We start from the raw sequence: 9,798 nt of genomic DNA, 5'->3' as shown, positions 1-9,798 counted from the left end.
GGGCAGAGATATTTAGTTAGGAAGCTTTCGTAAGTCTCCGTAGCGTGCTATGTAGATGTAGGATTATCGCGTGTTCGTATACGGCTGAATCCTTGTCAAATCATTGGACCTTCCGTGGATTGGTCCTAACAAAATTTTACCCAAATAATAACGTCCACACGTGTGGCATATTTGCACTTCGCCCACACGTGTTGATGCATGTTGATTCTATTTTGCATGAATCCTAAAGAAATCTATTGGAATTTTAGTGCCACATAGGCATAGCGTGTTGTGTGGGCGTTAGAGCGCTCGACCACACGACTCGCGGCGCGCGGTTGCTAGCTGCGTCGTGTGGGTGACTCGGTTCCAGCCCACACAGTCACCACCCAGTCCACGCGCGTGTGGGTTGCTACCTCTTGAGCACTGCGTTGGATTTCCTTAAAAAGGAAAGGATGATGCAACAAAGTAGCCTAAGTATTTCCCTCAGTTTTTGAGAACCAAGGTATCAATCCAGTAGGAGGCTACGTACCTGCAGAAAGCAAATAACTCCTCGCAACCAACGCGATAAGGGGTTGTCAATCCCTTCACGGTCACTTACGAGAGTGAGATCTGATAGATATGATAGAATAATATTTTTGGTGTTTTTGTGACAAAGATGCAAAGTAAAATAAAAGCAAAGTAAAAAAGCAAAGGAAATAACTAAGTATTGGAAGATTAATATGATGAAGATAGACCCGGGGGCCATAGGTTTCACTAGTGGCTTCTCTCAAGAGCATAAGTATTTTACGGTGGGTGAACGAATTACTGTTGAGCAATTGACAGAATTGAGCATAGTTATGAGAATATCTAGGTATGATCATGTATATAGGCATCACGTCCGAGACAAGTAGACCGACTCCTGCCTGCATCTACTACTATTACTCCACTCATCGACCGCTATCCAGCATGCATCTAGAGTATTAAGTTCATGAAAACAGAGTAACGCCTTAAGCAAGATGACATGATGTAGATGGATAAATTCATGCAATATGATAAAAACCCCATCTTGTTATCCTCGATGGCAGCAATACAATACGTGCCTTGCTGCCCCTACTGTCACTGGGAAAGGACACCACAAGATTGAACCCAAAGCTAAGCACTTCTCCCATTGCAAGAAAGATCAATCTAGTAGGCCAAACTAAACTGATAATTCGAAGAGACTTGCAAAGATAACCAATCATACATAAAAGAATTCAGAGAAGATTGAAATATTGTTCATAGATAAACTTGATCATAAACCCACAATTCATCGATCTCAACAAACACACCGCAAAAAGAAGATTACATCGAATAGATCTCCACAAGAGAGGGGGACAACATTGTATTGAGATCCAAAAGGAGAGAAGAAGCCATCTAGCTAATAATTATGGACCCGAAAGTCTGAGGTAAACTCCTCACACTTCATCGGAGGGGCTATGGTGTTGATGTAGAAGCCCTCCGTGATGGATGCCCCCTCCGGCGGAGCTCCGAAACAGACCCCAAGATGGGATCTCGTGGATACAGAAAGTCACGGCGGTGGAATTAGGGTTTTGGCTCCGTATCCGATCGTTTGGGGGTATGTAGGTATATATAGGAGGAAGGAGTACGTCGGTGGAGCAACAGGGGGCCCACGAGGGTGGAGGGCGCGCCTTGGGGGGGGGGGGGGGGGGTAGGCGCGCCCCTACCTCTTGGCCTCCTCCTTTATTTCTTACGTAGGGTCCAAGTCTCCTGGATCATGTTCGGTGAGAAAATCACGTTCCCGAAGGTTTCATTCCGTTTGGACTCCGTTTGATATTCCTTTTCTTCGAAACCCTAAAATAGGCAAAAAAACAGCAATTCTGGGCTGGGCCTCCGGTTAATAGGTTAGTCCCAAAAATAATATAAAAGTGGATAATAAAGCCCAATAATGTCCAAAGCAGTAGATAATATAGCATGGAGCAATCAAAAATTATAGATACGTTGGAGACGTATCAAGCATCCCCAAGCTTAATTCCTGCTCGTCCTCGAGTAGGTAAATGATAAAAATAGAATTTTTGATGCAGAGTGCTACTTGGCATAATTTTAATGTAATTCTTCTTAATTGTGGTATGAATATTCAGATCCGAAAGATTCAAGATAGAAGTTCATATTGACATAAAAATAATAATGCTTCAAGCATACTAACTAAGCAATTATGTCTTCTCAAAATAACATGGCCAAAAAAAGTTCATCCCAACAAAATCATATAGTTTAATCATGCTCCATTTTCGTCACACAAAAATGCTCTCATCATGCACAACCTCGATGACAAGCCATGCAATTGTTTCATACTTTAGTAATCTCAAACTTATAAACTTTCACGCAATATATGAGCGCGAGCCATGGACATAGCACTATGGGTGGAATAGAATATGATGATGGGGGTTATGTGGATAATACAAAAAGGAGAAAGTCTCACCTCAATGAGGCTAATCAATGGGCTATGGAGATGCCCATCGATTGATGTTAATGCAAGGAGTAGGGATTGCCATGCAACGGATGCACTAGAGCTATAAATGCATGAAAGCTCAACAAAAGAAACTAAGTGGGTGTGCATCCAACTTGCTTGCTCACGAAGACCTAGGGCACTTGAGGAGGCCCATTGTTGGAATATACAAGCCAAGTTCTATAATGAAAAATGCCCACTAGTATATGAAAGCGACAAAACAAAAGACTCTCTATCATGAAGATTATGGTGCTACTTTGAAGCACAAGTGTGGCAAAGGATAGTAACATTGTCCCTTCTCTCTTTTTCTCTTTTTTGGGCCTTCTCTTCTTTTTTTATGGTCGTTTTTTTAATTCCTCACTTGGGACAATGCTCTAGAAAATGATGATCATCACACTTCTATTTATTTACAACTCAATGATTACAACTCGATGCTAGAACAAAAGATGACTCTATATGAATGCCTCCGGCGGTGTACCGGGATATGCAATGATCCAAGAGTGACATGTATGAAAGAATTATGAACGGTGGCTTTGCCACAAATACTATGTCAACTACATGATCATGCTAAGCAATATGACAATGATGAATGTGTCGTGATAAACAGAATGGTGGAAAGTTGCATGGCAATATATCTCAGAATGGCTATGGAAATGCCATAATAGGTAGGTACGGTGGCTGTTTTGAGGAAGATATAAGGAGGTTTATGTGTGAAAGAGCGTATCATATCATGGGGTTTGGATGCACCGGCGAAGTTTGCACCAACTCTCAATGTGAGAAAGGGCAATGCACGGTACTGAAGAGGCTAGCAATGATGGAAGGGTGAGAGTGCGTATAATCCACGGACTCAACATTAGTCATAAAGAATGCACATACTTATTGCAAAAATCTACAAGTCATCAAAAACCAAGCACTACGCGCATGCTCCTAGGGGGATAGATTTGTAGGAAAAGACCATCGCTCGTCCCCGACCGCCACTCATAAGGAGGACAATCAAAGAACACCTCATGTTTCAAATTTGTTACATAACATTTACCATACGTGCATGCTACGGGACTTGCAAACTTCAACACAAGCATTTTTCAAATTCACAACTACTCAACTAGCACGACTTTGATATTATTACCTCCATATCTCAAAACAATCATCAAGTATCAAACTTCTCTTAGTATTCAAAACACTCAAAATATTTTTTTTACTAATCTTGAATACCTAGCATATTAGGATTATTTAAGCAAATTACCATGCTATTTAAGACTCTCAAAATAATCTAAGTGAAGCATGAGAGATCAATAGTTTCTATAAAACAAATCCACCACCGTTGAGGGAGTCCTGGATTAGGGGGTCTTCGAATAGCCGGACTATATCCTTTGGCCGGACTGTTGGACTATGAAGATGCAAGATTGAAGACTTCGTCTCGTGTCCGGATAGGACTCTAATTGGCATGGAAGGCAAGCTAGGCAATACAGATATGTATATCTCCTCCTTTGTAACCGACCTTGTGTAACCCTAGCCCCCTCCGGTGTCTATATAAACCAGAGGGTTTTAGTCTGTAGAACAACATACAATCATACCATAGGCTAGCTTCTAGGGTTTAGTCTCTCCGATCTCGTGGTAGATCAACTCTTGTAATACTCATATCATCAAGAATAAATCAAGCAGGACGTAGGGTTTTACCTCCATCAAGAGGGCCCGAACCTGGGTAAACATCGTGTCCCCTGCCTCCTGTTACCATCCTCCTTAGACGCACAGTTCGGGACCCCCTACCCGAGATCCGCCGGTTTTGACACCGACATTGGTGCTTTCATTGAGAGTTCCTCTATGTCGTCGCCATTAGGCTTGATGGCTCCTACGATCATCGATAGCGATGCAGTCCAGGGTGAGACTTTTCTCCCCGGACAGATCTTTGTGTTCGGCGGCTTCACACTGCGGGCCAACTCGCTTGACCATCTGGAGCAGATCGAAAGTTACGCCCCTGGCCACCAGGTCAGGTTTGGAAGCTTAAATTGCACGGCTGATATCCGCGGATACTTGATCTTCGACGGATTCGAGCCCCTGCCTTGTGCGCCACGTGGTCACGATAAGTATGATTTAGCTCTACCATTGGACCGTATTCAGGAGATTGCACCGGCAGCCGCTCCGAGCCTCAATTCGGAGCCAGTTGCGCCATCCATGGATGGGTGGATAAACCCCGCCACGGAGGTCGTATCCTTTGCGGCGATCGAGCCGAATATCGACCTTACCCTTCACGAGAGCCGTTTTGCCAAACTGCCGGATCCTTCTCCGAACACGGACTCCAAACCGCCTGCGCCCGTTCCTGTCGAATCCGATTGGGCGTCAATCATGGTGTTTACCTCCGCAGATATTTTTCAGTACTCGCCCTTTGGCGACATACTGAACTCATTAAGGTCTCTCTCCTTGTCAGGAGAGTCCTTACCGAACTACGCCCGACAGGATTGCGATGCGGATGACGAAGAAATTCGCCGCCCACCCACCACCCACTTAGTAGCCACTGTCGATGACACATGCTCGACTTCGACTCCGAAGGCATCGATGGTATGGACGATGATGCTGTAGGCAAAGAGGAACCACTGCCCGCAGGGCACTGGACGCCCACTTCATCACATGACGTATACATGGTGGACACACCCAAAGAAAATAACGATGAGGAACGGAAGGACGCAGCGAAGGGTGGTTCCCTCGAGAAGCAGTCAAAGAGGCGACGTAAACGCCGCTCCAAATCCCGCCTCGGAAGAAATAACGATCACATAGACCCAACGTTAGAGTAGGGTGAACCATTACCCGACCACGGCAACACAGAAAATCAAGCCGAACAACCCAACCCCGTCGAAGATAACAGTCCAGACGAGATCACACCGGACAAGTGCCAGGAGCAAAATAATGCCCACCAAAGGCTTGTTGCCACGGCGAGAAGTCTAAAAAATCAGAAGCAAAGGCTCAAGGCTGCACAAGACACACTCAAAATCAAATGGAGTGAAGTACTCAACACTGCAGCGAAATACAACAGTAATCGCCACACCAAGAGCTATCCGAAGTGAAAGTTTCTACCTGAATTTGATGAGGAGGCCGTAGATCCTCCACAATTAAAAAATAAAACGGCCATCCGGTCGGATAGACGACATCATAGCCAACATAAAGCGGCAATCGACGCCGCACATAAACCAGTACCTGACCCGCGTAAGGGCTCGCATCAAAAGGACGGCGCAACCAGATCCATCTATAGACCACGCAGGCACGCTCCAACATACAATGCAACACAACAAACATCCGAATACCACAATACACCAAAATACAAGGGTGCCACACACCCTCTATGTTTCACCAACGAGGTGCTGGATCATGAATTTTCAGAGGGATTCAAACCCGTAAACAAAGAGGCATACGACGGAACAACAAACCCTGGGGTATGGATTGAGGACTACATCCTCCATATCCATATGGCTCGAGGAGATGATCTCCACGCCATCAAGTACTTACCCCGCAAGCTCAAAGGGCCAGCTCGGCACTGGCTTAAAAGCCTCCCCGAAAACTCCATCGGAAGCTGGGAAGAGCTCAAAGATGCCTTTCGGGCAAATTTTCAAGGGACATATGTCCGACCACTGGATGCAGACGATCTAAGTCATATAACTCAACAGCCCGGAGAGTCTGCCCGAAAGCTTTGGAACAGGTTTCTTACTAAAAAGAACCAAATAGTCGACCGTCCGGACGCCGAAGCCTTGGCAGCTTTTAAGCACAGCGTCCGAGACGAATGGCTTGCCAGACACCTCGGCCAAGAAAAGCCGAGAACAATGGCAGCATTAACAAGCCTCATGACCCGCTTTTGCGCGGGCAAGGACAGCTGGCTAGCCCGATGCAGCACCAGCGACCCAAGTACATCTGAAGTTAGAGATGGAAACGGGAAATCATGACGCAGCAAAAATAATAAGCGCCGGAATAAAGAAGACAGCCCGAAGAGCACGGCGGTAAACGTCGGATTCAGAAGCTCTCGGCCAGGTCAGCAAAAGCCGCCCTCTAAAGGCGCTAGAGATGAACTGTCCAGCCTAAACAAAATTCTGGACCAAATATGTCAGATCCATAGCACCCCCGATAAACCTGCAAATCATACCCACAGAGAATGTTGGGTCTTCAAGCAATCCGGCAAGCTCAACGCCGAACATAAGGGGCAGGATACACCAAGCGAAGACGAGGATGAGCCTCGCCAGCAAAGCACTGGGGAACAGAAGAAATTTCCACCAGAAGTCAAAACAGTAAACATGTTACACTTGATAAAGGGGAGAAACAAAGCGACACTCCCAGATAAATATGCCCAAGGGCCTATCATCGCGGAGTTCTGCCACTGGCCGTCTCAACCGATCACCTTCGACCATCAGGATTACTCGGCAAGTATCCGGCGCGCAGGATGGGCTGCCTTGGTATTAGATCCAATAATTGATGAATACCACTTCACACGAGGCCTGATGGACGGTGGCAGTAGTCTAAACCTGATATATCAGGATACAGTCCGCAAAATGGGGATAGACCCAACAAAAATTTGCCACAGCAATACTACCTTTAAACGAGTAACGCCTGGCCTAGGGGCTCATTGCACGGGCTCCCTGCTACTAGAGGTTATATTCGGCTTCCCCGATAACTTCCATAGCAAAAATTTAACCTTCCACATTGCTCCATTCCAAAGTGGCTATCAAGCACTACTTGGACGCGAAGCTTTCGCTCGCTTTAATGCAATACCGCACTATGCTTCCCTCATGCTTAAGATGCCCGGTCCACGTGGCATCATCACAGTAAATGGAAATATTGAGCGATCCCTGCGCGCCGAAAGCAGCCGCACACTAAAACGACCTCACCAACTAAAGCATTCAATAGGTCATCAAGACCACGGACACGGTTAGATGAGTCCGCTATACGTAATTCATACAGGTTTGATGGCCACACCCCTATTACAAATACAAGGGGCTCAACGCACGCAGACAAGTGGCAATTTTTACTCATCTTGAATTGTACATGGTTTCTTTAAACCTACCTTTTTGCACGACAACTTTTCACCTAAGTTCCTCTCTTTTACAGATGACCATCGTGCTACACCCGTCCAGGATACGACACAACGGAGACACAGGCGCAGACGTGCAGCAGGGACCCATTCCAAGGATTCTTTTTAGATTAAGACCCTGCGTCAACCTTTTTTACTGTCTCTTGTTGATACACATCCCTCGGATTCTCAGTACAATTGAGAAGGATGCTGACGTCTTGGCATGTGGCCACGTCAGAATAATGCACGTACCTGGACACCAGGGGCTTCTTACAAAGGGCACTGTTTAGGCTTGGTTTACACCATAAAGACCGAATACCTTAGGGAGTGTTCGGCGTCGCGAGTTTGGCCTTATATGCATCAGCTCCGAAACATGTCTTTGGTCAAATGTTGGGTTTGCCCGGCTCCTGTGTTTTGCTGCCTTACATTCCGCTCTATCGGCTAAGGCGGCACCAGGAGAACTACTGCGATTGTGCCCTGGTTCATCCGGACGAGCACCTCAGTAGACAAAGCCGAAAACTTACTGTCATGATATAGCGTGAGACTGGTCAACCACTCGATGACCTATTGGAATCTTCGGGATTCCTCCGCATTAACGAAGGGCCGTTTCCCGGCCAGACATGTACGCACCCGAATCCGGGCGAGTGCGGAGCCACCAGGGGCTATATAGTAGCCCCACTGTCAAACTCCTATGGCTAAGTGAAAGTGTTAAAGCATTATAATACGGTTGCCTAGTTCGCTGCGCTATCACCTCCTTATTAGGACCAAGACGTTGGATTAAGTGTGAATACGCGTCTTCTGCGAACACCCCCGCATTGTATGCGTGGGGGCTGAAGCCGACGACTGCAATCTTTCAGGTTATATACATGTATACATAAACGGCCGCACAGGAGGCATCACAATACTTTCGGGCAAAAGTATAAATACAACCTTGATAAATTCAATACAATGTTGTTTTTACAATGGGAATACATGTCACTCAAACATAACATTCATCAAGCACTGGGCCTCTATCGTACGAGCGCCTTCAAGAACTTCTTCAAAATAGTGCTCGGCAGCCACTCGGCCTATGGCCGAACCCTGCGCCGCGACAGTGGTGGCATCCATCCCCGCCCAGTATGTTTTGACACGGGCAAGGGCCATCCGTGAGCCTTCTATGCACGCCGACCTCTTCATCACATTGATGCGTGGCACCACACCAAGGAACTGCTGCACCAAGCTAAAATAGCTGTTCGGCTTTGGCCTTTCCGGCCACAGATGATCCACGACAGACCTCATGGCGAGTCCGGACAATCTATTGAGTTCGGCCCATTCGGCAAGCTGATCAGTCAATAGAAGCAGACGCTCTGGAACGTTGAATTGGGACCAGAACAGCTTGTCCACTTCACGATCTGTTTGATCTCGGAAGTATTCGGCCGCATCGACAGCGCTCGCTGCTAAGTCCAGATATGCGTCGGCCGAACTCCACAGCCGATTCAAAGGGGCATACCGCGGATCGCTGAACTTCCTCCGCAGCATAAAGGGCTTCCCAGCCACAATATCCCCGGCTTCACGCCGTTCCTCCTTCTTTGCTCACATTGCGGAGCGGGTGTCTTTGGTCACCATTGTGGCCTTTTCGAGGTCCGTAGCCTTCGCCTGGCTTTCTTCTTCAAAAAACTGGCAGCGGTCGGCAGTGTCTTTTAACTTCACAACCATTTTGGCCATTTTCTCTTTGCTCTCGCTATGCGCGGCCTTCTCGGCTCTCAACTCTTCGGCCGCCTTCAAAGTGGCCACATTACTAATTCTTGCTTGTGTTGGGTAACGTAGCAGAAATTCAAAATTTTCTACGCATCACCAAGATCAATCTATGGAGTAATCTACCAACGAGGGGAAGGAGAGTGCATTTACATACCCTTGTAGATTGCTAAGCGGAAGCGTTCAAGTGAACGGGGTTGATGGGGTCATACTCGTCGTGATCCAAATCACCGATGATCCTAGTGCCGAACTGACGGCACCTCCGTGTTCAACACACGTATAGCCCGGTGACGTCTCCTACGCCTTGATCCAGCAAGGGGAGAAGGAGAGGTTGGGGAAGACTCCATCCAGCAGCAGCACGACGGCGTGGTGGTGGTGGAGGAGTGCGGGACTCCAGCAGGGCTTTGCCAAGCACCGCAAGAGACGAGGAGGGAGAGGGGTAGGGCTGCGCCAAGAAGGAGATGTTCCCGTGTGTATGGCAGCCCAAAACCCCCACTATATATAGGAGAAAGGGAGGGGCTGCACCCCGACCTAGGTTTCCACCCCTAGGGGTGGC

This window comes from Triticum dicoccoides, chromosome 2A, assembly GCF_002162155.2.
Source record: "Triticum dicoccoides isolate Atlit2015 ecotype Zavitan chromosome 2A, WEW_v2.0, whole genome shotgun sequence".
NCBI lineage: Eukaryota > Viridiplantae > Streptophyta > Magnoliopsida > Poales > Poaceae > Triticum > Triticum dicoccoides.
Note: the sequence above shows the minus strand (reverse complement) of the source record.